Here is a 27,173-nt window from a genome sequence, read left to right as displayed (position 1 = left end):
AACCTTGATTTGGTCTGCCGCTTGGTGGCCAAAAATCTGCAGTCCCCTACCTGTTCCAGTAAAAATGCCCAAAAATCTGGGAGACCTTTTTGATGAGGGCCTGTGTTTAGATGCCCAGGTGAATTGCATGGTTAGTACCTGCTTCTATATTCTTAAAACTCAGAAGAAGGGGTTACCGTACATTCCCTCGGAACTACGTTGGGCCACGATCATTGCACTAGTTACCTCCCGGTTAGACTAATGCAATACATTATACCTCAATACTAGTATATTCTCTCTGACTAAGCTTCAGGTGGTGCAAAACCTTGCAGAAAGACTTCTTAATGTCCCTAAACACCAGTCCACCAGGGAAGGAATCTGTGCCTTGCATTGGCTTCAGATTAGGAAGCACATCACATTCAAGGCTCTGAACTAGGTGTGCAAAGCTATGCATTGCATAGGCTCATCACATCTCAAAACCTTGTTCCATTGGTACACTCCTGGCAGAGCCTTGAAATCCTCCACTCAGAAAAAAACTTGTCTTTCCTGGATATCGTAGGTCTAAATGGGGTGGCCGCTCATTTTCCGTGGTGGCTGCTAAACTTTGGAACTCTTTGCCCCCTTCTATCACCACAGCAGATTCACTCCAGACCTTCAGGAAGCTTTTAAAGACCTGGCTCTTTGCCTCCTAGCTGGCTGGTGCTAGTCTCTCTACCGCCTCGTCCAGCGCCTTGACACCGTCTGGTTTTAGTGCGCTTTATAAATATTTATCCTATCCTTAGGAAAACTATTAAATAGGCGTAATTCCTGTAACATGGAATTTCCAACCCTGTGATAAGGAAAATTGCAGAGTGAGCAACTTTAACCTGAGCCACTTCAAATTAGGCCTCATACATTCAGAACTACAAGCTAGATCCAACAACGTGAGGAGTTTGCTTTTATTTTTGAGTTTCTCTGCCAGAGTGACAAGGGTCAGACCCCAGGTGTGATTAAAGAATATGCCTTCCCACCAGATGATCAGGTACTTCTTTGTGTTGCATCAAGCATGTAATTGCCTGGTAGCTTCCAGTACAAGAGTGCCTGGACGTTGTACCTCCTAGATAATGCAGATTCTGCACTAGATTTAAAAACCTGGCTGGGCTCTTCAATATCTTGAATTGATTCAAGGGCGAGTGCTTCTCATGTTCCAAAATACCCTATCCATACAATTTTTCCACATTAAGCTAGCCTGGCTGATGAAGGGTGACATCCACCTAAACCGGTCCCAGGGAGGACCTGGCTTGGCAGTTCAGTCTGGACTGTTCCCCTGAGGCACAGGGTCAAGACAAACCTGCATATGGCTGGGTCCAAACTGGGGTGGCATAGTGGACAAAAGAACAATGGATTTACTCTTGATCTCTTGACTGGGGGAAAATGTTTGAATCATTCAGCATTCCGTTCATCATTTGTTGCAGTTACACTTCCTGACCCGGACAGCACATAATAGTTGCTGCCGACCAGAGGCACATTTCTGCCCTCCTGCTGCTGAGCCAAGCTCGAGTAGAGTAAGGTGGAACAATAGGCATCCTGCCATAGGGAGGTGTGACCACCTCCCAGATAGGATTTTGTGTATTGGGCTGGGTGGGTACACTTGGCAGCGCCAGTAATTCTGCATGAGGGACACATTTGGTGCCCCTGTGCATAGTCCAGCTCAAACCAGTTCTGGGAGCTGTTGGCTCCTGCTGTGGCACGAAACTGGACAAAGGACATGGGAGTAACCTCCCCCCTTGCCAGACCCTCCCTTGGGAGGTCCCTAGATTTGTCGTGGATAAGATTCAGAACAGAAACCACTGCACTTCTACTGCTTGGGCACTCTGGACTTTGTTTGGGCCTGACTTACTCTTTCTTCCAGTCTGCTGCATTGTCTACGCCTGTGCATCATACAGGAACCTTCCGAGGCCTGTGAAGCATCAAGGACAATCAAAGTAATCTGCCTTGGGCTGAAGGAGAGTCACTCCCCTGCATTCGCAGGCCACTCAACACTGCTGACCGGCATGCTGATCATGAGCTCCTGCAGACTCGTGAGGGTTCAACACAGGTGGTGGTTATCTACCTCTCCCAAGGCCCAAGCTGTCCTCTCCCCGAGATTGAGATCAGAATCCCTTATGGAGGCTACATTAATAGAACCTCTGTGCACCACATACTTTTGCAAGTGCATATGCTTGTTGGCCACTTTGCAACAAGTGCTTTGGCCTCCAAGTATCCCTAACCTACGGCAACTTCTTCCACCAAGATATTTAGCCTCATCACCTCATGGGCACCGTGGCTGGCTCCTTTTGGAAAGCTGCTAGAGGTGCTCTCGCAACTCCTGTGCCTCCGGCCGGTGGGTCCACTTGAGGGTCACCTTTGTTTTCCTTTGGCTCTCCTTATTTCTCAGGGCCTATCCTGGTTTCCCTGCTTGTGGCGAGTGTCCTGGACCTTGCTGGTCCTAACCATGCACCTTCTAGACTTCCTGTGTGGGTTACCTTTGCCTTTGCCTAGGCTTGTTGGAGTTCCCACCGGCCACGACCCCTCAGCACTCGACATCCTTCGTGGGACAGCTCATATTCAGCTCCTGATTGTCCTCAGCATAACCTGGTCCCCCACAGCTGCAGAGTCAAGGTCATCAACATCATGCCTAAAGCACCAGACATTGGAGGGCAGTCATCTTCCAAGTCTCCTTGTCACTCCCGGGTGACAGACTGTCCCCTCTGCTCTCAGGTACTCTTCACCAAGAATCGACATTTGGATTCCCACAGACACTTTCTTCTTTTCCAGCAGCAGCACTTTCCTGGAGTCCTACATTGGGTTTGACAGCGGTTTCCGACTCCACTTCACACCTCTGCACCCGGCTTCTCTGGGATAGGTAACTTGGGTACCATGGTATCTACGAGTGGGGTGGCTCTCCAACCTTCTGTCATCCACAGGGTTTCTTCAAGGTCCACTGGGAAGAGTCCCTTATCTTTAAAATTCGAACCCCAACTTGAACATGGACTTGTACAAAGCACGAGTTTGTGTTCACACACTGCACACGCTCTCCATGGGGTCCCTATCTACTAACCTTAGGTGGCTCTGTGGGTCCCCATCAATTCTACATCCTCTCGACAATGTCCCGACTAGAGTCGTGGTACTTATACCACTTTCTTAGAATATCGTTTGCCCCCTCCCCTCCCCTCCTCCGGGGCCCACTGTGTATTAGTGCTATTTACTGTGATTTATTTGCTAAAGTATTGTGTGCATCTCCGCGTGGGAGATGCTGCAATGTACTAGATAGGATTATATAATAAATACATATTTTTATAAATACTTTGTGTGGTACCTTTTCATTTAATCTATACTACAAGATTGCATTCTGGTAAAACAAGCTGCTTTATACTCCTTCAAGACTAAGCCTTAAGATTGAGAGCCGTTAGCAAAAACAGAGGTAGTAGGGGAAGAATATAACAAAAGAATAAGCGACAGAATAGAGGGGCCAAATCCATGCCACTTAAGGGCGCGCATCATAAAAGGCCAGTGAACACGATCAAAAGCTTTCTCCGCGTCAATAGTTATGGCTGCAACAGGAAAGGAGATCTTAGATGCTAGATGAATAATATTAAGAAAAGTTCTAGAATTATCAGCTATAGTCCTCCCCTTGACAAACCCGGTCTGCTCGGGACCGATCAGTTCTGGAAGTACCTGATTAATACGAAGGGCTATTACCGTGGCAAATATTTTACAATCTAAATTGATCAATGATCTGGGGCGATAATAAGCACATAAGGAAGGATCTTTATCTATTTTTTAAATTAAACAAAATCATAGCCTCAATAAAAGAGTCCCGAGCCTCACTGTGGTAAACAAAATGTTGAAAAAGAGATAGAAGATGAGGCAAAAGGATACTAGAAAAGCAAGAATAAAATTCAGCAGTAAGGCCATTTGGGCCAGGGGCATTATCCTTGGGTAACTTAGACAGGGCGGATTTGATCTCAGAAAGGGATGCATGGGTATCCAAAATAGAGCAATCAGGAAGAGGGGAAGAGCGAGGAGGTAATTAATCAAAAAAGGAATCCAGTGCAGCGTCAGAAAGAGAGGATTGAGGGGTATATAGGGTCTTATAAATATCTGTAAAACATTTCAATATCTCTTTATCCTTAAACTGATGAACACCACATTCATCAATAATTTTGACTATTCTAGATCTTTGGGACTTAATCTTAAAGTAATTCGCCAGCACGTCTCAGCAACATATCCGAAAGGAAGCTTTTTGGTCTCCACTCACCAATTATTTATCCACACCTGCACTTCGGAATAAGGACTGTTCCTTTGTTTATCAACCACAATGAGTATCCTATTTATTTATTTTTCTTATGTAGCTCCTATAAGTCAATGTTTAGTTCTGACCCGGTTTCCAGGAAAAAATAATATGATAACTGCATTGAGGTAATCTTAAATAGGACATTAGATAAGGGTATTCATTTATCTTCTTTTCTTTCCTTCTTTCTCCTCCTTTCTTCCTTTTTCTTGCTTTCCCCTTTTTCAGAAAAATTTAAAATTCTACTTTGTTTCAAGGTACTATTGTTTATTATTGCTTTCATCTTTTGGATTTATTTCATCATTGGTAGTTATCTTGAGTTGTTCATTCCTCTACAATGTATATTCTGTTTGCTATTTTATATATAATTATTGGTATAAAACGTACCATGTTTCTAGATGCTTCAATAAAGCTCTTTAAAGTTAAAAAAAGTGTAAGCCTGCTCTTCACATCTACCACTTGAATAGTTTTCTAAGGTTGTCTGAGAACTCTTAAGTCATCATAAGGTTTGTCTGGACTGGTACAAGGTGCCCCCTTACATTAGTGGACATCATATACCAGGCAAGCTTCTCACAATAGAGTTTAAGAGGGTGAGGGCAGATTTCAACAAAAAAGACTTGTTAAGGTTTCCAGAGAAAGCTATTTCTAAAGCAATGTATAAAGAATATGCTAAAATTCTCAGTCACCAAAACAACATCATCCCGCACACAACTAGACAACAATGTGACCCAAGCTAATAATATTTCTGCACTTCTCCAATAAGTGCAGAGAATCCGCCAATCATTCATGGGGGTAAAATACACATTAAGGGCAACCTACATTCTCTTCTTTTCTGCCAAATTTGAAAATCATACATGAAGGAAAGACTCATTACCCTTACAATGTATGATAATGCCTGTAATTTGATAGCTAAACTGAAATGATACAAATGTCTAGAAGGTTAGAAAGACCTTGAAGAAACACTTACTGATCTGGTAGATTCCCTCTGTGAACTGTAAGAGCTGAAACAATCGTAATCTGGTGAGAAACATATTAGACCAGCATGAAAGTACACTGGGTATTGAGGGACAGACTGACCTGCAAATGCCTAATGGCATTCAGAACCAGTTCCCAGAGCATAAATTAGTAAAATGGCTGACCAGGCTGGGACTGGACTCACTCGTGTAAACAATGTTAAGAAATCCCATTCCACACAAACTGTGGTGCTTAATAAGGGATTGCTACCAGTGCTGATGAGTGTTATTCAGGATTTGATGCATTTGGGTTTTGAAGGAGGAAATGTGCAAATGTGGGATGATCAGTAGGCCACTTTCATGTCAAGCAACGATACTCGTATGATAAACACAGATTCACAACGTGGGGGTCTGAGTTGGTGGGTAGGACGCCTAGACACACACTCCGGGGAGAGAACAGGGAATCTAGTGGTTTCTTTAAAATCCAAGAGCTAAAATATTAATCATAGGGCTGCTGGGGGGGACAAGTCTCCTATTAACACAGCTTCAGGGACAAATACACCATGGACCAAATACTGCAGCTTACAGGTCAAGACATTCCACAATGGGAAGGGTTGAGGTCCATATATGTGAGAACCACCATATACAGATTACATTTGGACTCCCATGACACACTCATACATGGCAGGTCAGATGACGTAACTCATGAATTGACCAATAAAAATGATTACAGGACACATCATAGGAGTCGCCTTTCTCCAGGAGACACCTTTCAGGTGCAAAAGAGACTACAGTTAGGGGAAAAAAAAAAAAAAAAAAAGAGGCCAACTATACTCCTCAACTGATAAGATATACACTATAGACATTTTAAGGCCATAACATCCAGATTATAGAGAATACTCCTGCTATTCTGCGTTTCATCACACAAGGAGCAGGCTGCAACGACTTTTAATATCACAAGGCTTCAGTGCATGAGTTCAGATTGCTCAGTATCTGAATAAGCTTCTCATTCACCATTCAAAACTCCTGGTCAGGGCAGGGACGGACTGGCCGTAGTAGGCACCAGGCATTTCCCTGGTGGGCCGGAGAGGTGTGTGCTGTTTTGTGCCCATGGGGCTGGTTGTCACTGGGGGCCGGTTTTGCAGCAGTGCTGTATATCGGACCCCTGTAACAAAAGAGCAAAAGAGGGAGCGGTGCTTCTTGCTAGCACCCCGCCCCCATGGCTGGTCGAGCAGCAATGTGCCAACGTTGGTTGCTGTTTCCAGTCCGATCCTGCTCCTGGTCAAAGTAAAAAAAGATATATAACCCAACAGAATCTACACCTGGAGATTAAAACAGAGGCCTCGAAAGATAGTGTATTTCTCACCTACATACCAGTGGCCTTAGAAAGTGCTCTAGAACATAAATGGGGAACACAGAACACTATTGCCAAGGTGTATAAGGCGCTGCCGCTTGCGATAAGGGGCGTGTGTATGACTAAAATGTGTGGGAGGAGGAGACTACAACACAACAGAAAGGGAAGCTTGCAGCAGAGAAGATGGACTTGCAGAGCACCCTGGTGGTCAACATGAAAAAAGCATTTCATAGCCCAGATTAGGTGCACGTTTGAGGTTCACACCAAGATAGGCTTTAGACCAAACAGTCTGCAATGTGTAAGGTTGATCTATCAGAAGCCGGCAGTGTGGGTTAGGTCGGAGGGGTCTGAAATTAGACAGATGGCCCAGAGAGAAAAGAACAGGAGAGGACTGCCTGTTGTCCCTCTGCTGAACATCCTGGCACTGCCAATCAGATTAAGAGAAATGATTCAGACCTGGGGGAATCCGGGATGGGGATGCAATAAATATGGTGCCCATGTATACAGAGGTTAAGGTGTTCTACTTGGAAAGCCCACAGGCATGTTCTCTGGGCTGCTGCAGGAACTAGATAGTTTTGCAGGGGGCTCCAGTCCATGTGTGTTAAAAGACACAAGATGGTCATGCATCCCCTTGCTGGCCTCGCAGGAAAAACTCAAAATAAGAGCACTTGCGATGTGTTTACAGGGAGAGAGGGACACATTTCATTATACGGGAATCCACCACTCGGTAGAGCACTGAAATGCTTATAACATGGTAAGAGTGCTTCAGAGCTAAAGGGTTTCCGCCCAATTCTGCATCACATTGACCCCATCCTGATGGGGAGGGCATTACATGCAGAAATAATAGATGACCCTCCCTAGATGCTTGTATACCATGCAAAACACTAAGCGCCAAATGCGATAAATCCACATTCAGAGAGATAAATGGATTTTTGTCTCACGGGTGGGGGTTGGAAAATTGATTTTATTATGCGTAGATCCACTAAAGCTGAAGGAGGTGGCGATTAAAAAAAAAAAAGGGGGCTAGGTCTCCCAAACCTTGAACGGTATTATATAGCATCATAACTGTGACAAGCAACATGATGGAAAGCTTAATGAAAGAATTGGGAGGGACGCATTCTGCCCATATCCTTCTACTGACTCACCGAATTGCCGTATTGCCCTGCAGAACCTGTTTTTCGAATCCGGACCTGTGTGTGCTTTCCGCTCCCCCTCCACCGCTGCAGTCCATCAGCAGCCGCCGAGTGAGGGAGAGCGAGAGGGCGCAAAACTACATCTCCCAGCTGCCCTTGCACCGGGACCGAAAGGGTGACTGAGAACCAGCGCGCCAGGCAGCGCTTAAAAACAAGCCTCCACACCCGCGTCTCGGGAGCGCCGGGCGAAGCCCGGGCAAAGGGCGGGCCCTCTACGGCCTTTAGAGGCCAGGAGGAGGCTGGGCTGGGCCACCCCCTTAACTTCACTCTTACAACTGAGCAGGTAATCATATATCGCATGTACTGATCTTCTCTTATTCCATGTGAGTGGGCAACTTCAAGAACCAACCACGATTAGACACTTTTTTTAGTGCCATTTATATTACCCTGTCTCGACGCAGCATGAGGAAGGGACCAAAAACTGTTAGGATGCCTACCCTACTGTCGAATACCAAACAAAAGGAGGTTACCCCTCAACCTGTCCCCACTCTTATAGCAATTGACATCATGCTGCAACAGACCATAGGGGCGGTATCCACTGCCATAGCCAATACAGAAAGGAGGATGTCCTTACCACCGATAACACCTGTGCGTGACATCCAGGATGCAGCAGATGACCCTTTGGTAACAACTTTAGACGCCACTGATGAGTTAGATCTAAGTCTCTGTGTTACTGCCTCCTTTGCTGAGCTCCCGTGTGCTCAGCCTCCTACCGAGGTAATAGGGGATTCAGAAAACATCCAGCCAGATTTAAGTCCTGCACGGGATAGCGGAATGGTGAACCCAAGTAATACAGTGTCAGAAAAAGGTAGTGTAGCTAGTGCACATAAGAAGAAGAAAAAGGCCAAACACAACACGCTAAATCACAACTTAGTGGCCCCAATCACCAATTCCTCACCAGGTATACCTTGTTGGGTAGCAAACATGGTAGCTGACCTCAAGGCCACAATTATTGCCCACATTAAGCCACTTATGTCAAAAATTGACAGATTGACACCCCTAATAAACACCAAAGGGATGGGTTCCAACAAGCAAGTGGGTAATGAGGGCACACTATCTCAAGGGGGGTGTAAAGGGGGGTCAAAAGGGGAAACCACCAGCAACCCACCAAAAGACAATCCCACACTCCAACCTGTCCCCAGCCAATAAAGCTATGCAACATCCGGCCCAAAATGGGAAGAAAGCCGCTGCAGCCTCGAATCCTAATACTGCTAGTACCATTCGGCAGGTCCATCAGAATTCAGGAAATGGAAATCCCCCAAATTCAGTAGATAAAGATGGCCAAAGCATCAAAAAAAAAAAAAAAAAAAAAAAAGTACAAGTACAGCCACTCCCCAAACAAAAAACCAAGAGGCAAAGGCAAGACCGGCACGCTTTAAGACAATCAACTTGCCGCCTGAAGCCTCGCCCTTTGTGGTCGTACTGACAGGAGTGCCACCTTTGAAGGAGGGAAAAAGGGAAACCCAAATTGAGCTAAGAAACAAATGTGCTCAATGGCTACAGCTAAATAGACCCCTACCTCCAAATATCTCTGGGGAAATACTTGCGGTCAGAAGGGGGGAATGGATAGGCAGAAATACACAAACAATAGCAGGGGACATCATAACCATCAATTTTAGAGACACAGCGGCAGTGAACTACGCATGTAATGCACCCCCTAGTGGAACCAATACACAAATCCACCCTTTCCATCTCATACTTCTACCAGTCCATACCCCAAAGACAAATCGCGAGAAATAGAATACCTATAAGCAGGGCTTATCAACAAGTACCCCAGCAGAGCTTCCAGCAATGGCAATTACCCTGGCAAGGCACCCTTGAGTTTGATCCTTTTACATCTCAGTTTGCACACTGGAATAGGTTCTGTGCTCTGGACGAGGTGGACTGACTCATATTTGAGGAAACTTACCATCCCGCCATTGGACACGAGACAGGGGGAGGAAGGGCACATGAAGGAAACTTCAATCTTGCGCCCCTACCCTGCCTCTGTTGCAGAGTCCAGAAAAATCCAGGCAACACCTTTAACTGCTCCCTTGCAGTTAGTTGATTGTCTGGGCCCCCAAAATAATTATAATATTAATGGTTATGACCTCAAGGGCTCACTAAAGATTCTTAGCTGGAACCTTGCAGGTATTCATAGGAAAATGGTCTCACCCGAGTGGAATGATCTAGTGGAGGCGCACAAAATCTGGTTGTTCCAGGAGAACTGGAGCCTAGAACCACTCCATCGGGTGGGATACGTCACATACTTTGTGACTGCAGAAAAAGCCAAAAACGGGAAGGGACGCCCCTCGGGGGGGCCTGCTCATCTGGGTAAGCATTTCCCTTAACTGCTGTATAACACCTAAGCAGGTTAATAGCCTAGACATCCTAGGAATCTCCTTGAGAGGTTCTTGTAGGGGGCTAACCCTCGCTCTGTATAATGTTTATGTCAGAGGTACCAAACATGGGTCTATGTCCCCGATAGTAACTACCCTTGAAGCAGAACTTAGAGAAAATGTTGAGGGTGCTCAAATTTTGGTTGCGGGAGCTTTTAATTGTACTTATGAGCCACTCCCTACGGATGACATCATGGACTTAGGTGAGGAGGACGCTAGATGGGGTATTCCAGCTTTAACCATTCCCCCGATTAAAAGATGGACTCGTAGTGCAATTCAGTTAAATGCTCTGACACTGGAGTTTGGCTTAAGAGCCACAAATGGCCACACAACTTCAGACCGCTTAGGTGCTGCCACATTTAACAGAGTTAATCATACTTCAAGGATTGACTATATTCTGTTGGATTTTAAACTATGGGGATTAGTGCAGGATATGGCAGTTTTACCCACTGTGGAAAGCGATCATAATTCGCTTTCTCTATCCCTAACAGATCCCTGGCCCAATAAATCATCTGTAGCACCCCTTAAACACATTCATAAAATCTCTGTGTCCTCCTGTGGAAGACGCCTGAAGTGGAATAAAATCTCTACTGATGACGCTAAACTTGCTATTATTAATTAATTACTCATGGCCTCTCAAACGGAACTGGATACTACCAATCCGGCTTCGCTAACTGAATTGGCAACACCCATTTTTGAGGCAACACTCAGGTCTATAAGGGATGTATTCCTGAATAAGGGGTGTGTGGGGAGGAATATGGCACCCCGGAACTCTAGGGGTAAGCACGACTGGTATACATCTACATGTAGACAGGCAAAGTCTCTTCTGATCAAGGCTGTTAAAGGCAAATCCCAGACTGATACAGATAGCCAGGAAAGAGCACAAGCGAATATTGGCACGTGCAAAAAAAGAGTGGGAAGAAGAGTACTGGCGTACTTTAAAAGAGGCTAGCTCAAAAAAAGATCCAAAGTGCTTCTGGGACACAATTAGAGCCAGAAATAGACCGGATAGTGACCGCATTACATGTAACATTTCCAGCCAAGCGTGGGTTAACCATTTCTCAAAACTATACACTCGTCAATCAGGCCTTAATACCATAGATGCACCCAATGAAGATCAGGGATGGGAGACGGCCCTAACTATGATCCAAACGGTTTGGGAGGCTCATTCTGTAGAGTCTGACTTCACAATAAAAGGAGGAGTATGCCATAAGTACCATCATGCCCCAAAAAGCGGCTGGTCCGGATGGCATTCCCGGGGACCTGCTGCGGTCAGATATTCCGAAACGGGGGAAATGTATCCACTGCCTGCTTATTGCCATCTGCAGGGGTGCTTCGATTCCCACATCTTGGAAAGGGGCGGAGGTCGTCCCCATTTTTAAAAAAGGTGCTAGGGATGACCCGTCCAACTATAGACCTATAAGCTTGTTGGACATTAGCCAAAATGTAGTCGGCAAGGTCCTACTGGTTAGAATATTGGATTGGATTAGATTAATGATAATAATATCCTTTCTGATTACCAGGCAGGATTCAGAGCAGGCACTGGCACAATCTAACAAGCCTTCAGATTGATGCTGGTGTACTGGAAGGTGGTGGACATAGGCAAGGGCAGTCTTTATCTCGCTTCTATCGATTTAAAGACTGCCTTTGACCTTGTACCCAGGGAGACCCTTTGGAGAGTTCTTGCTGATATGGGGATGCCACACTACATCCTTTCGCTACTCATAAGGCTCCACGAAAACAGCTTCGCACAGATAAGATGGGGCACAGAAGGCGAAAAAACAAGTAGTATCCCGGTCGAGAGAGGGGTCCGCCAGGGATGTGTTTTAGCTCCCACCCTTTTTTCTTTATATATCAACGGAGTGGTTGAGCACCTCCGGAAAGATCCTTCAGATGAACCATCCCTGGCGGGGGAGCGTATACCCACCCTTCTCTTTGCCGATGATACGCTTTTGATATCCAAAACCCCAATGGGCCTCCAAAAACTTCTTAATAACTTTCAGTCCTTTTGTTCAGAACGGGGCCTGGTAATCAATACCGACAAAACGAAATACCTTGTGATGAATCCCCCCAAAAAATCTGTATGCCCCCCGAAATTGAATGCTGTACCTTTGGGGAGGGTAGAAGTATTTGATTACCTAGGCATCCGTTTGTCGCATAATATGCAGTGGGCCCCTCATCTAGATAAAATGCTGCTAGCCCACAAGAGGGTAACAGGAGCTCTCCTGAAAGAACAGCGCTCCTGTGTAATTAGACCTATAGCCCCTGTCGTTGAAATCTACACAGCAAAGGGGGTCAGCTCTGCTCTATATGGGGCAGAACTATGGGGCTCATGTATTACCAACGAACTGCCAAGATCCGAGAGGAAGTTCTGCAGGGCTATCATGTCACTTTCCCAAGGCACTCCCATGGTTCCACTAATGCTTGATCTAGGATGCCGACCCATTGAAGATCTAGCTAAGTTCCGGCCCCTTCTGTTATGGGCCAGTCTGTGGCGAGTTCCGGAGCTTGCTAAATATGCACAAGGGATTTTAGAAATTATGGCATCACCAGGGTGGCACAGAATCAAATGGTTAAGAGATATGAAATCCCTTTTGTTCAACTTGGGCCTAAGCGAAGCCTGGGTAAATAGATCTTCTCCCCCAAAGGCAACGCTCAAGAACCTCTATTGGAACTGGATTCTGACCCTACGGAGTACCAACTGCTCATTGGGTAGACTCACGGAGGATTTTCTGAAATTTAAGGACCTACCAATTCGGGAACTCTATTTAGACATCATTGAGAAACCATTTGATAGGGCCCTTTACTTCAAATTTAGAACAGGAACTCTTCCTTTGCATGCTTTCACATCCAGGTGGAAACCGCCAGCTCAAACTACAGAGTTCTGCCCAGTGTGCATATCTAGACTAGAGTCAGTGGCGCACTTTGTTTGAATGCCGGGAGTATGCCCTACCAAGGGAAAAAATGGCTTAAGCATCTGTGCCGCCTGTGGGGGACCAGGCGCCACGAGGAGGCACCACGCATATTAATGTCAGACTGTCGCACCTTGTAGGTTTGTACTCTTTCTAAATTTTTATCATGGGCCTGGTCTATTAGAAGTAAAAGGCTTAAAGTAATTGTTTAATTCCTTTTTAATCAATCATTTATGAAATGCTTCTTTTATATGAAAATCGAAACCTTTTAAAACTGACTAATCAAATTGTTATATTTTCCCTCCCCTTTTTTAATCAAATGAATTTATGTATTTTTATTGTGAAGCTTATGATAACTTTTATCGAAATAAAGCCTTTTTGACTTGACTTGAATTGGGAGAAAGACTGCTCTGGGGACCGTTGGGAGAAGATAGGCTATTAATTTGCCTGATGACTGGGTATTACTTGGAGGAGGACAGGCAATATATGCTGTGCCAGGTGGCGATGGCATGGGGAACAGCAGGCAGGAAAGGAGTGAGATGACCCACGTGTAAGAGATCACTACAGATTGGGTGGCTACAAACATTCTGACAAATAAACCAGGCAATAACCATAACATGTGGCTAGAGTTGGGATGCCAAACAGTAGGGGATCTGTAACCTGGGTTCAGATGCATCACTTTCAAGCAGGCAAGAGAGGAATTCCAATTTGCTAAACTAACTAGAACAGAGAGGGACATCTAGACAGAATTCCCAGCAATGTTGTCGACCTCAAATCTTGGAGAGGTCTCGGGAAACAAGACAAGTTTGTAGAATTATATAATATATACACATACATACATACATACATATACACACACACACACACACACACACACACACACACACACACACAACCATGCATACATGCACACATATATACACATGCATGGCTACGAAAGCAGATATGAGGTGATGTGTGTGGGAGGACATTGGTGGGGATCTGTGGGAATGAGGATGGATTAAAGGGAATATGGCCAGCCAATGTTGCCCAGTTTCCCATAATGTACAGAAGTAAAATGTGGAAGAGACCAAATACAAATATTGTGTATATTAAAGAGTAATACTCGATGATAATGCTTAGAAGATCAAATAATGGTTGGTGCAAATTGTAAATGCAGAAAGTTATTGATGCTTGAGACGTGTACAGAAATAACAAAGAGATGGAGGAATTCTTGAATTAATCTCACCCACCGGCAATCGCTTGGGCCCGATCCCAAACCATAGTATTTTACCCATTATGTCACTAGTTTGGACCCAGCCATACCCCTGCTCCAATAGGAACTTTTAAGCCTGAACTCCCTAACCAGCTCACCCCTCCCCACACCCGAGCCAGAATACAAGCAACCTATCAACGTTTCTCCCTATTAAGAGCAATAGGTCTAACCAATGGCAATTGCTCAGGGCAGCATTCCAAACCATTGTTCTTTTGCCGACCATGCCACCTCAGATTAGACCCTGCCAAGTGCAAATCAGTGATATTAATTCAAGCATACCATCCATTGCCTTGTTGTTTTTACAGATGATGCCCTAAGTGAGATGGGTATGCCCAGGCTTGGGTTCCATGCTCACTGTGCCACTGGAATCAAGGTGGCTGGTGAGCCCTTAGCAGAGTGAAATCGGTCCTAGGTTGCTTGTAATCCGGGCCAGACTGGCCGTAGCGGTCACCAAGCATTTCCCTGCTGGCCCACCATGGTGGGGGCTAGTTTGGGGCCCCTGGGGGGTGGGGGGCATTTTTGTTACTGGGCCGGCAATAACGGCCGCCTGTAACAAAATCAGCCAAAACCGGCCCTAGCAAACCGCTCTACCACACCTCCACACCTACCCCATGGGAGCTGGCCAAGCAGTTTGCCAAGGCCGGTTTCGATTCTCAGTCCGGCCCGCTTTTAATGCGGTTCAGGAAGGACTTGGCATAACAGGCTGGGCCATCCCCATTAGATCAGGGTCAAATCTGTTTTACATATGGTTGGGTCCAAAGTGAAGTGGCAGGGTGGGCGAGAAACGATGGATTGGAATGTGGACCAAGCGATTGCCAATGGACGAGATTAATTCAAGCATTCCTTCCATCACCTTGTTGTTGCACGAGATGTGTTCAAAGGCAGTGATTCTGAGACATGTTCTCAACGTATAATTCAGAAAAGCTGAAAATATATATATATTTTTTTAATGTTATCCAATTCAGTAGAGACAGTTGAGGAGTTTACGTAGACGTTAATATTAGAAAGCATCGATAGACTTATTCAATTGTGACATTTTATGCCTCATTATGGACTTAATGCACAATCCACCTTTGCTACATAATCTGGACATTTCAAACCCCATAAAAGTAATATGTTTCTAGTTCAAATTGATCAAAAGTTACTAATAAGCATAGCTCATGGGGAAGTGAAATGGTAGAACATCTTGCCTATTTGTTGTGAAATGTGTAATGAGGTTTTAAATTTATACTAATTAGACGAAATCTTTGCACATACTGAATTAAACTGTCAAAATATTGAAATACAAATGCCACATTATACCACATAACAGGACATCTGTTGGTGCAACATTTACTCAACCCTGGTGCAAAACGTGGCATTTCCCAACTCATATTTTCAATAGCCTTTGTTATAACCACCACCTCGCCCTTGACCGTCAAAATTCATAGTCCAGGACAAACAATATTCTAACATGTGCCACTTTAAGTCCCAAGACTCTAAAGTCAACAACCCCCCCCCGCACAAGCCATCTGTTACTTAACACAAAGAGGATTATGGGAGGTTTGTGACAGCAGAGAGAGCTTTGCATGTTATTATGAAAACTCCCACTTGGGGTGAACCAGGACATTAAACCGAAACTAGACTAAGAAATTACAAAGAGGGATGACACAGCGTGACATCCTTCTAGGGTCAGTAAAGGAAGCACCAAGAGATTGAGCAATAGTATTTTTCACCTCTACATGGAGTAAAATGCGGTAGGAGATGCCAATTAAATACAAATTATATTATCAGTCAGTCAGTCAAAAAGGCTTTATTTCGACATATAACAATATCTTAAAAAGCATACAATCAATAAAAAAATACTTTTCAGTACATTTAAAATAAACCGTAACTTTCTGCTATCAGAAAATGGATCTATAGGTTTTAAAAATAAGCATTTAGTTTAAAACAGACCATGGTAAAAAGTGTAATTAAACAATTTGCCTAAGTCTTTTTGACCGGATTCGCCATGCCCACCCAAGGTACTTCGAGGTGGCACATGCGTAAAAAGTACGAGTGTCCGAATAAAGAATTCTTAAGGCCACGTTGCAATGCCTAGTGCCCAGAGTACGACACATGGGTTTGAGCCATTTTGACCGTGGAACTATATATGCAGGACACTCGAATAAAAAGTGGGGGACAGATTCTCTGCGCTGTGGGCAAAAGGGACACCACGGAGCAGTCTGGTATGGGATTTTCCAGTGGCAAGTAAATTCCATTACGGGGAGAAGACCAATTCTGAATTTAAAGTACAGGGACCTTTCCCAAGAGGCTGAGATGGTGTCCAGATACAGTTCTCTATAGGGGGTATCTTTGGACTCCATGAAGTTTCTAGTCGATTTGCATATCGAGGTGGAGGAATTCCTTCTGTTTGTCACCCAATTCCAATAAAGTTGTTTTATTGTGGATTTGGGGGGGGCTGACTGTTGGTGCCAAGCTTCTTCCAGCCCCAGATTGGTAAGTAAGGCTTTGATATCCGTTAGCCACTTTATTTTCGCCCACCCTGCCGAACTTAGTAACTCCCGTAGACCATCCGCATAACTTGAGAGTTCAGGAACTCTCCAGATGCGAGCCCACAGAAGCAAAGGGCGTAACTTCGCTAGATCTTCTATAGCCCGACAGCCCATGTCCAATTGCAGAGGCAAGATGGGGACAGACGGGCCAAGGGACATCAAGCTTCTCAAGAAGGAATTCTCAGCTCGAGTAAGGTCTTTCAAGTTCGACATTCCCCATAATTCCGCCCCATACAAGGCAGCACTTACTCCTCTGGCCGCGTAGATGTCCAATACTGCAGCTATAGGTTTAGTTGAGGCTGCTCTCTGCTCTTTAAGCAGGGTCCCGGTTATTCTTTTTAGGTTTAGCAACATTTTGAGCAGATGCTGGTCCCATTTCATGGAATCCACCAACCTGATGCCCAGATAATCGAAGGTTTTAGTCCTGTCCAATGCCACGGAGCCCAATGTTGGCGGAGGGCCCAGTTTTTGCGGAGGGTTCAAAATAAGGTACTTTGTTTTATCTGTATTTATACAGAGTCCTCTTTGTTTACAAAAATCGTCAAAGCCTGAGAGAAGCTGTTGTAGGCCCATTGGCGATTTTGAAAGGAGCAAAGTATCGTCCGCAAAAAGCAGGGTGGGGATGGAGCGACCTGCCAGACGAGGGGCATCTGCTGGAATCCTTGACAAGTGGTCCACCACCCCATTAACATAGAGCGAAAAGAGTGTTGGGGCAAGAACGCACCCTTGCCGCACTCCTCTGTTCACATCTATTCTTCGGGTTTTTTGGCCATTGGGACCCCAGCGAATTTGGGCGTAGTTGGTTTCATGGAACTTCATGACCAGGTGGAGCAGGTAAGGTGGCAGGCCAAGATCGTTAAGAACCTTCCAGAGTTTATTTCTGGGGACCAAATCGAAGGCCGTCCGGAGGTCGATGAAGGCCAGATATAATGTACCCTTCCCAATTGTGACGACCTTCCAGTGGATCATAAGAAGCCTTAGCGATTGTTCAATTGTTCCAGTGCCAGCACGGAACCCTGCCTGAAAATCCGAAAGGATCCTGTTCTCATCTGCCCATTGCTGTATTCTTGTTAAAAGAACCTTGCCTGCAACTTTTTGTGAGCAGTCGATCAGGCTGATTGGCCTGTAGTTCCCTGGGTCATCTCTCGAGCCTTTTTTGTGAAGGGGAACCACTTCAGCGGCCATCCAAGAGGCAGGCAAAGGTGCGCCTTCCAAAGCAGCATTCAAAACCGAAGAGATCAGTGTGCTCCAATCATCTATGTCAGCTCGGAGCAAGTCACCCGGAAGACCATCGGGGCCAGCCGCCTTGCGTGGAACCAAAGATTTTATTGCACTTTCCGCTTCTATCTTAGTAAACAGACATTCCTCGAATCTTTCCATCACTCTTAGGGGCTGTGGGAAAACAAAATCCAACGCTTCAACTGCGGATGCCGTATACAATTTCGAAAAATGTGTAAACCATAAGTCCTCGCTTATATTACAGGTGATAACTGTATCAAGGGGTCTGTTCTTCTTGTGAACTAAGTCCCAGAAAGCTTTTGCGTTTTTTCCGCCGCTGGCAGCTCGGAGATCCTGCCAAAACTTGTCTTCCCAGTCTCTCTTTGCTGTTTTGAGCTCCAATTTATAGCCCTTCCGTTCAGTGGATATTAGGGTGGCATTACCACTTTTCACCGCCAGTATCAGGGCTCTCTTCTTGGCACGACACTCCTTCGTGTACCATCCTGACTTGCCTTGTTGGTTTTTACGATTAGGGTTCCCATTTTTTACTTTGGCCTTGAAAAGGTCCCCAATTGAGAGTGAGACCTCACAGAACAATGCTGTAATCTGATTAGGGCAAATAGGCTGACTTTTTAAAATGGCACAGGCTGTGGAAGTAACAGTTCTGATACATGCCATTTTCTCCTCATCTATTGCCACTTTGTCCCATTTCAAGCGTCTTAAGCAGTTTGTTGGGACCACTCCTCCCAGTGGCCCTGTTGCGAGAGCGTCATGGTTTCCATTTCCAGGGAAGTTCTCTTTCCACCAGGTTGATAGTGTCAAAGAAAGGGCGTTATGGTCACTGTCCAGGGAGGGTAGGACTACCATATCCTTCATGTGAGCCCACAAAGAAAAGTTTAGAAGGATATAATCGATCCGGGAAGAATGGCCGACCCTATTATATGTATGAGCCCCCACTAGGTCTGATGGTGTCCTCCCATTGACTGCCCTTAGACCATGCTCTAAAGTGAGGGAATTTAGTTGGATGATTCTGGGTGTCCAACTATTTATGATGGGCAAGTCAAGTGACGGGACACCTCTCCTAGAATCTTCATCATTTAGATCCAGGGATTCATCGGGTAACAAAGGCTCAAATGTGCAATTGAAGTCCCCCATGACCAAAATTAGGGAATCGCTACAGCACTCACCCAGGGCTACCTCCAGGTCCAAGAGCGTTGGTGACAAAGCTCTCCCGGTGGCCCCTCGTGTATAGATATTAAAAATCTCCAGTTTTTCTGCTCTCCTTGGGCAAGTTACAGTGAGATGCATCAAATCTGGAGTTTTTGGGGGGTGATGGTGTACCCTCCATCCCAAAGTAATGTTTATCCAAACCAAGAGACCTCCGAAGGGGCGACCTCTTCCCGAGGCTGGAATTTCTGCCGGGACAAAAAAGGTGGCATTACCTACTCGGTGCCTTGGTTCTACGCACCATGTCTCTTGAAATGCGCAAACTGAGTGGGGTTCAACGAGCGCCACCCAGTCTGGGACATCTAGCTTGCTGCTTAAGCCTGCCACATTCCAACTAATGATTTTCAAAGGGGCAGGATGCTGGGGCTCATTATAACCGCTATTCCCACCCTGAGGACCCGAAGTTTGAGGACTATCCCCTAGTTCAAGTTTATCTGTCCCATCACCTGAAGGAAAGGGTAGGATTGGGATAGGCGAGGGATCGGGCACAACAATGTTGGTCAGCGGTACCTCCCCTACCAGAGAAGTTGTGTCAGCCCTTTGGGGGGAGACATTTGTTACCTCTAAGGTGTTAAGTCACCAGCCCCAACCCTGTGGAGTGGTTGGTTGGGAGGGGGTCCATGCCCTTGCTCTAGGATCCAAGGTCGGGTAATGAGAGAACCATACACCTCTACCCCCATCTTGAAAGAACTTATTATTATTATTATTGAGCCCCATTAAGGGGGGAGGGTGATAAAAATACCCCAAATCCCTAGTTTGTATGTCGCAAAAGTTGTGCTGCGACTGTTGGTTACAAATCATACCAGCAGCTCTGGGATCATTGAAATTAATCAACACACAGTCCCCGGTAATAGCCTTGCGTCTGTTACCGATCCAACCCACCCTTCGGACGAAGGCTATTCTACCATCAATGTGCCCTGGGAGGGGTCTATTAGCTTTTAGCCAGGAGAGCGTCTTGTGTTTGAGTTCAGAATAGGACTCACAAGAGCCCTCGTCAAGCTCAGGTACCCCTGTTAGAATAACCACATAGGGCTTGCAGCCAGGCGGAAGGCTAGCATTTGGCGTACGCCGTTTTATCCTGTCTTTGGCTGGGGATTTTCTTGTAGTTTTTGCTGGGGATTTGGGCGCTACATGCGAAGCAGAAGTAGAAGGGGATGTGATTATAATTGCGGCGCCCTTGCTTACGGTCACTATATCTCCAGTTGCCTTAGTTTGGGAAGTAATAGGCTTGGGATTTGCAGCAAATTTGACCTTGGGTGCCTTTGGTACATGGGTGCTGGATTTGTTCATTGGACATGCCAAACTAGGCTCAGGGGTAGGGGTCGGTGGGGGGGGTATGGTTCCAGTAATAGGTTTGGGAGCCTTAGCCGAGGCAGGCGTTTTTGAACTAGGTGAGGGATCAGGGAGGGCTGTCGGATTAGACGGAACTGTTGGAGCGGCACCGCTCCTTAGCCCACCGTTTTCTTCAGCCTGAGTTTTAGCGTGAAATTTAACTAACGATTTCACTGCATAAAAATTGTCCAGCATTGACTGCTCGAGTGAGGCTAGTTTGCGTGTGAGGCCATCGATCTTATCTACGAGTGGCATCACCACAGACTTAATGATGCTCTCAACTTGGAGGAATATGCTAGCATCTATAGGGGCCAGTTGCCCAGGAGTGCCCTCGACAGCAGCGTCTCCAATATGGGGCGCTTGGGGTTTTGAGCGAAGAACCTGATTCGGGGTAATACCCCCTTTTGGTGTGATGTTCCTACTAACCTTACTATGAGGTTTTAGAGAGCCTCCCCTACGGGGACTAATGGGGCGCTTTCTCTTCTTTCGAGGGACGATGCCTAGGGTTAGATTCCCTACAGGTACAGTTTCGGGGACTACCACTCTAGGAGTGTTAGTATCAGAATGGCCTGCAGTGGATGGGGAATTCACAGCTGTATTAACAAACACATGGGGGCTCGAATCATCAGGGGTATTGAGAGTGCAATCTGGAATCTGCCTCTCTGGTGATGGAACACTAAAAAGAGAGGAAGTGGAGTGTGTCGGGTCGAGCACAATACTTGGAGCTGTGGTGGTTACCCTTTCTAGGCTAGCCCTAATCCGACTCACTCTCTCATCAATGGTGGGGGAATCAACTATTACTAAGGGAGTTGATGGAATATGACCAGGGCTATCAGCTAGGGCAATGGCGCCCAAAGAAGAGCGCTTATTAGACGTGCTAAAGGAGTCCCGAGACAACCTTCGCTCAGCCAAGATTATCTCCTTCTCAACTATGGAAACAGCACGGGTTATGAACTGGTCCATAGTGCCTATAACAACGTCTCCAGCAGATTTCTTTGTCTTACAAGACCGGGTTCCTGAAGCCATATTCCTGGTGGCTGGAAGTCCGCTTTGTGGGGCCAAGGGATGTGGCCCAGCCCGGCCTCCTCTGGCCCCGGACGGCCACAGACGGTCCCGCCCTTGTCCCGGGCTTCTCCCGGCGCGCTCCCGCTCGCTCCCGCGTAGCGGTAGAGCAAGCGTCTGTAAATAGATGGTGTGATTGGTGAAGGGGCGGGGCTTGCAGGGAGAGCGGCCCAGGTGATTGCAGGCGGGCTATCAGGGACTCCTGGGATATGGAGTCCCTGACCACGCTGCTCGCAGCCCTGCAAGGCTTACCGGCACCCTTGGCGTCTGCACGCACTCCCGAAGTTCCTCTGCTCCCAGACACGAAGCGGGACCCGCGGAGCGGGTCCGGCGAGGGGTAGCCTGGGTCCACAAGAAGGAAGCTGTTCCACCAGCAAACGGGCAGCAGGTACGCACAAAGAAAGTCCCAAGGAGGTAGTGGGAACAGTGGCTTTTAGCTCGTAGGTGAAGGGGCGGGGCTTGCAGGGAGAGCAGCCCAGGTGATTGCAGGCGGGCTATCAGGGACTCCTGGGATATGGAGTCCCTGACCACGCTGCTCGCAGCCCTGCAAGGCTTACCGGCACCCTTGGCGTCTGCACGCACTCCCGAAGTTCCTCTGCTCCCAGACACGAAGCGGGACCCGCGGAGCGGGTCCGGCGAGGGGTAGCCTGGGTCCACAAGAAGGAAGCTGTTCCACCAGCAAACGGGCAGCAGGTACGCACAAAGAAAGTCCCAAGGAGGTAGTGGGAACAGTGGCTTTTAGCTCGTAGGTGAAGGGGCGGGGCTTGCAGGGAGAGCGGCCCAGGTGATTGCAGGCGGGCTATCAGGGACTCCTGGGATATGGAGTCCCTGACCACGCTGCTCGCAGCCCTGCAAGGCTTACCGGCACCCTTGGCGTCTGCACGCACTCCCGAAGTTCCTCTGCTCCCAGACACGAAGCGGGACCCGCGGAGCGGGTCCGGCGAGGGGTAGCCTGGGTCCACAAGAAGGAAGCTGTTCCACCAGCAAACGGGCAGCAGGTACGCACAAAGAAAGTCCCAAGGAGGTAGTGGGAACAGTGGCTTTTAGCTCGTAGGTGAAGGGGCGGGGCTTGCAGGGAGAGCAGCCCAGGTGATTGCAGGCGGGCTATCAGGGACTCCTGGGATATGGAGTCCCTGACCACGCTGCTCGCAGCCCTGCAAGGCTTACCGGCACCCTTGGCGTCTGCACGCACTCCCGAAGTTCCTCTGCTCCCAGACACGAAGCGGGACCCGCGGAGCGGGTCCGGCGAGGGGTAGCCTGGGTCCACAAGAAGGAAGCTGTTCCACCAGCAAACGGGCAGCAGGTACGCACAAAGAAAGTCCCAAGGAGGTAGTGGGAACAGTGGCTTTTAGCTCGTAGGTGAAGGGGCGGGGCTTGCAGGGAGAGCGGCCCAGGTGATTGCAGGCGGGCTATCAGGGACTCCTGGGATATGGAGTCCCTGACCACGCTGCTCGCAGCCCTGCAAGGCTTACCGGCACCCTTGGCGTCTGCACGCACTCCCGAAGTTCCTCTGCTCCCAGACACGAAGCGGGACCCGCGGAGCGGGTCCGGCGAGGGGTAGCCTGGGTCCACAAGAAGGAAGCTGTTCCACCAGCAAACGGGCAGCAGGTACGCACAAAGAAAGTCCCAAGGAGGTAGTGGGAACAGTAGCTTTTAGCTCGTAGGTGAAGGGGCGGGGCTTGCAGGGAGAGCGGCCCAGGTGATTGCAGGCGGGCTATCAGGGACTCCTGGGATATGGAGTCCCTGACCACGCTGCTCGCAGCCCTGCAAGGCTTACCGGCACCCTTGGCGTCTGCACGCACTCCCGAAGTTCCTCTGCTCCCAGACACGAAGCGGGACCCGCGGAGCGGGTCCGGCGAGGGGTAGCCTGGGTCCACAAGAAGGAAGCTGTTCCACCAGCAAACGGGCAGCAGGTACGCACAAAGAAAGTTATATTATGATTTCCCTTCTCGGTTCCTATTTACTCCCACGTCGACCCTCCCACACGCACCGAAACAAAGCTGCCCATTTCAGGGGTTCTAGAAAATATTTTCTAGGTGGTCAGGGGCTCTGTTAGCCCCGTTTTTAAACACCGCGCGGACAGGTTGGACTGGCCTACAGGCAAACAGGCAGTGTATTAAAACAAAAATTGTCTGCAGAAAGCTCGCATCCATGCAGCCTTCCATTCCTTGCAAATCACCTATGCAGTGTTTCTTTACAGATTCCAAACTGCCCCAGTTTGCAGAAATAGACCACTTATTTTATCTAATTTACTAATAGGGCCACTTATATTTTGCTGCCAAAGCCATTTTCTACCTCAATCAAATCCTGTTGTAGGGTACGAGAATGAACACAGAGGCGAACCTGAGTAGTGTAACATGGCTCCATGCACAAGCGAGCCTTGAAAATATTTGACATGTAAATCCTGGAAAACATACAAATATGATGAAGTCTCTTCAAAAGTCAAAAAGAAAAGTATTCATTTAACACCTGAAAGCGGTTAGCCAAGGTACATCCAAATACATTGCTGCATTGAAAAGTATTTAATAAAAGTGATTGCATTTAAACGTGAATTTAAAAACAATTGCGTCCAACTCCCCCCTTCAACTCTAAGTTAATTAGTGAAGTTGGGACCAGATTTACAAAGCATTTTTTTTTTAAAGTGGCAAACATTAAAGCTCAGCATGTTTTGGCCTCGAGGGCCCAAGAATACCCAGAGCTGAGCCACAGCCAGCTACCTGGCTGGAGCTTTCAGTGGCTTTTCCACAATGCGTTTCTGAGTGCAGGCACTATACACAAATATTATGAAAATAGGTTAAAAAAAATATATATACACGACAGATGAGAAGACGCGGAAGAACAAAATACGGTAAAAGACAAAATACCTTGAGTGGTACATCCAAGAGAGAGTACATGAAAAAGAAGAGCAAATAAAGAAAAGAGAAGCTGGTGAATTAAAGCGAAAGAGACAATTAGGAAACAGTGGCAGAAGCTTGCTCCACTGGAGTTACATACACTGTCGTTTTTTTTGTAACAGGACTTGGGTAACCTGGAGCGATTTCCTTTCCACGACCGCAGGCGCTCTCCATATTCACAACCCGAGAAAAGACCAAGCTCCTTTCCACCCGGGTAACGGGAACTTTCCAGGGACATTGCACAGAGCAGGTGACGTGCTGCTCACACACTGAGTGGAAGAGAATAATCACGAGCCACACTTTTAAGCCCTCACCAGGGTTTAAAGTGGAATGACCAATCTTCGGGGTGGAGGGGGGGGGGGGGGGGAGTCTCAAATGGGTGTGACCGATGTAATTAAGGGGGTGACTTAAAAACACCTAAGCTAAAAATGTGTGCTTAGCATAGTGTGCCACTCAATGATGTGTTGCTGGTTCTGTCATTGCATCCAAATATATAATACAACAAGTAGCATTACACCTACATCAAGCCAGGACTATTGGCTTTGTCAGTGATTGTTAGTTGCAGAAGATAAAAAAACAACTACGGCTTCCTTGTATAGAAAATTGAAAATGCTTCAGTTCTGAAATGAGGAGACCGTGAATCAACTATAACGAGTTTCTTATAAGTTACAACACAGGCAGTGAAGGATGGCACTGCTGCAGAGTTAAACATGTATTATTTTTTTTCCTGAGGGTGATAGTTAAAATGAGGTACCCGTTTGAGCTCCTGCTTTTTAGAACTGCCGGTGCTAAGCACCTACGGGACCCGGCCCACTTTAAGCCCTGGGCCTCACTGAAGTGAACCTCGAGGCCGCACCCCGCACACTAACACCGTGAGATTCGACAACCGCAGCCTTGGAAGGGTGAGGCGGAGAGCACGTTCACTGACAGCCGCGGAGCCAACTTGAACAGACCCTGGAGAGGGGAAAGGTTTAGCGGAGCAGTGACCGCCAACAAAGAGTGTGGAGCCGCTGGAAAACGCTTTAGCAGGAACTGGGGTGTGGACTGACAGGTAGAAGCAATCTCAGGACTCGCAACAAAGCAGAAAAACACTTGCAGAACCCTACACCCGTTAAACTTGAGCTCGCCCGTTCCCCCTGGGAAAGTCTCTCTCTGTTTCAGAGGCCCCAAGTTTAGATGCTTGTCAGGAGCGGAGGACACTCACCTGAGTCAGGCTGCGCGGGGAAGCGTGTGAACCGCCCGTCACCCGAGGCTATGCCTTTTAAGTGGGAGGCGACTGGTAAAGCCGACTCCCTCCCTCTCTAAGCGCAAGGAGGAACCTAGGTGACCGGTGAGTGAAACCTCATGAGTCGTGACCCGCCCATCTCGCCAGTCAACAAACATGCACTTGCAGCTAGCTCGCCTCGAAGAGTTTACGACTGACTGCAAACAAACACTTGCTCCCTGTGCGCCCCCGGGGAGATGTCACGGCGTTTACCCCGATCAGTTAGCCCGATCCAAAACCCACGTCTTTCCGGCAACTCTTAGGGGCGAACACGCCAGTGAAAGGGTGGCACGCTTGAATGGTTTGGTGACGAGATATCGGATAATTATCTTCGCGTTGTCACGCGGGCCTGTAACCTTAGCCCAGTGCATAATAACTCTGCCCCCATGCGATTTCTCATATTTCTAACTGGTTCAGCACAAGTCATTTTCTATCCATTTCGTATTCGCCATGTGTAATATAATTTTAATATAGCGCCTCATACCCAATGTTAGCAATTTCCAGGCTCTCTATGTAATATGTGTGAATAATTAGCACAGTGAATGTTCCCTCTGTTTTTCTCCATCTTGTCACAAGCACTCACCCCACTTGAATCTTTGAATGTCAGCTGCATGTAGTTTTGGAAGAACAATTAAGATTACTAGAAAGTAATCGGGGAAGTACCTTACTATGTCAGCATGTAAGGTGATCAATCGCCCTTGCAAGTTTACTGGTAGGGGAAGGTCCCCATAGTTCTGATCATCCGCGGCGGGATGCCTGGCTTTCACCTTGGGGATGCCCAGTAGGGGTTATCTCACAGGGAAAAGCCAGGACGGGTTCCCAAAGCAAGCGCCTTGAGACCTTGCGGTATAAGGCGCTATATAAGAACCATTGACATGACATGACATCTAGTCAATGCATTTTCATTGTTTTATAATCTGCCCTGAAAACGGATGTCATACATTTTGCCAACTCTCCATATTCATTCGGGTGTCATTTTAACATTTATACTTTTTGTACATCATTCTAAGACCCCAATCCTTTAGAAAGGCTGAGGGCAAATTGTTATAGCTAAGGTTTTATACTATGCATCTTCCCTGTTTCTCTGCCTCTGCTTCTCAGCCAGTGTGAATGTGTTGGGTAGAATGTTGGTGCGGCTGGTGATGCCATTGGAATGCGTGGATTGCTCTGAGGTGGAGCGTTAGTTGGATCCTGGGCTGAGCAACAGGGAGGCTGCTCCTGGTGGGACCTTAATTACATTTTTACTGGGAAACATACTTAAAATCTAACAACAATAAACTTATTCATCTGTAACCTAACCACGTCT

General features: G+C 47.1%; 1 protein-coding gene across 2 annotated transcripts in view; it reads right to left on the bottom strand.

Moving 5' to 3' along the window:
• The window catches only part of LOC144792904 (phospholipid scramblase 1-like), a 353,744-nt gene extending 327,661 nt beyond the window's left edge, over positions 1–26,083 (bottom strand). The window contains exon 1 of one of the 2 annotated variants that reach the window (XM_078668108.1): positions 25,808–26,083. The gene's annotated coding sequence lies outside the window, so the exon portion shown is untranslated. The remainder of the gene's footprint in view (positions 1–25,807) is intronic. The other variant, XM_078668109.1, reaches the window with a different exon arrangement.
• Positions 26,084–27,173: the final 1,090 nt, after the last annotated feature.

The sequence above is a fragment of the Lissotriton helveticus genome, chromosome 11 (genome assembly GCF_964261635.1).
Source record: "Lissotriton helveticus chromosome 11, aLisHel1.1, whole genome shotgun sequence".
In the NCBI taxonomy this organism is placed as follows: domain Eukaryota; kingdom Metazoa; phylum Chordata; class Amphibia; order Caudata; family Salamandridae; genus Lissotriton; species Lissotriton helveticus.
The sequence above is the reverse complement of the archived record's forward strand: the minus strand, read 5'-3'. Positions and strand labels throughout refer to the sequence as shown.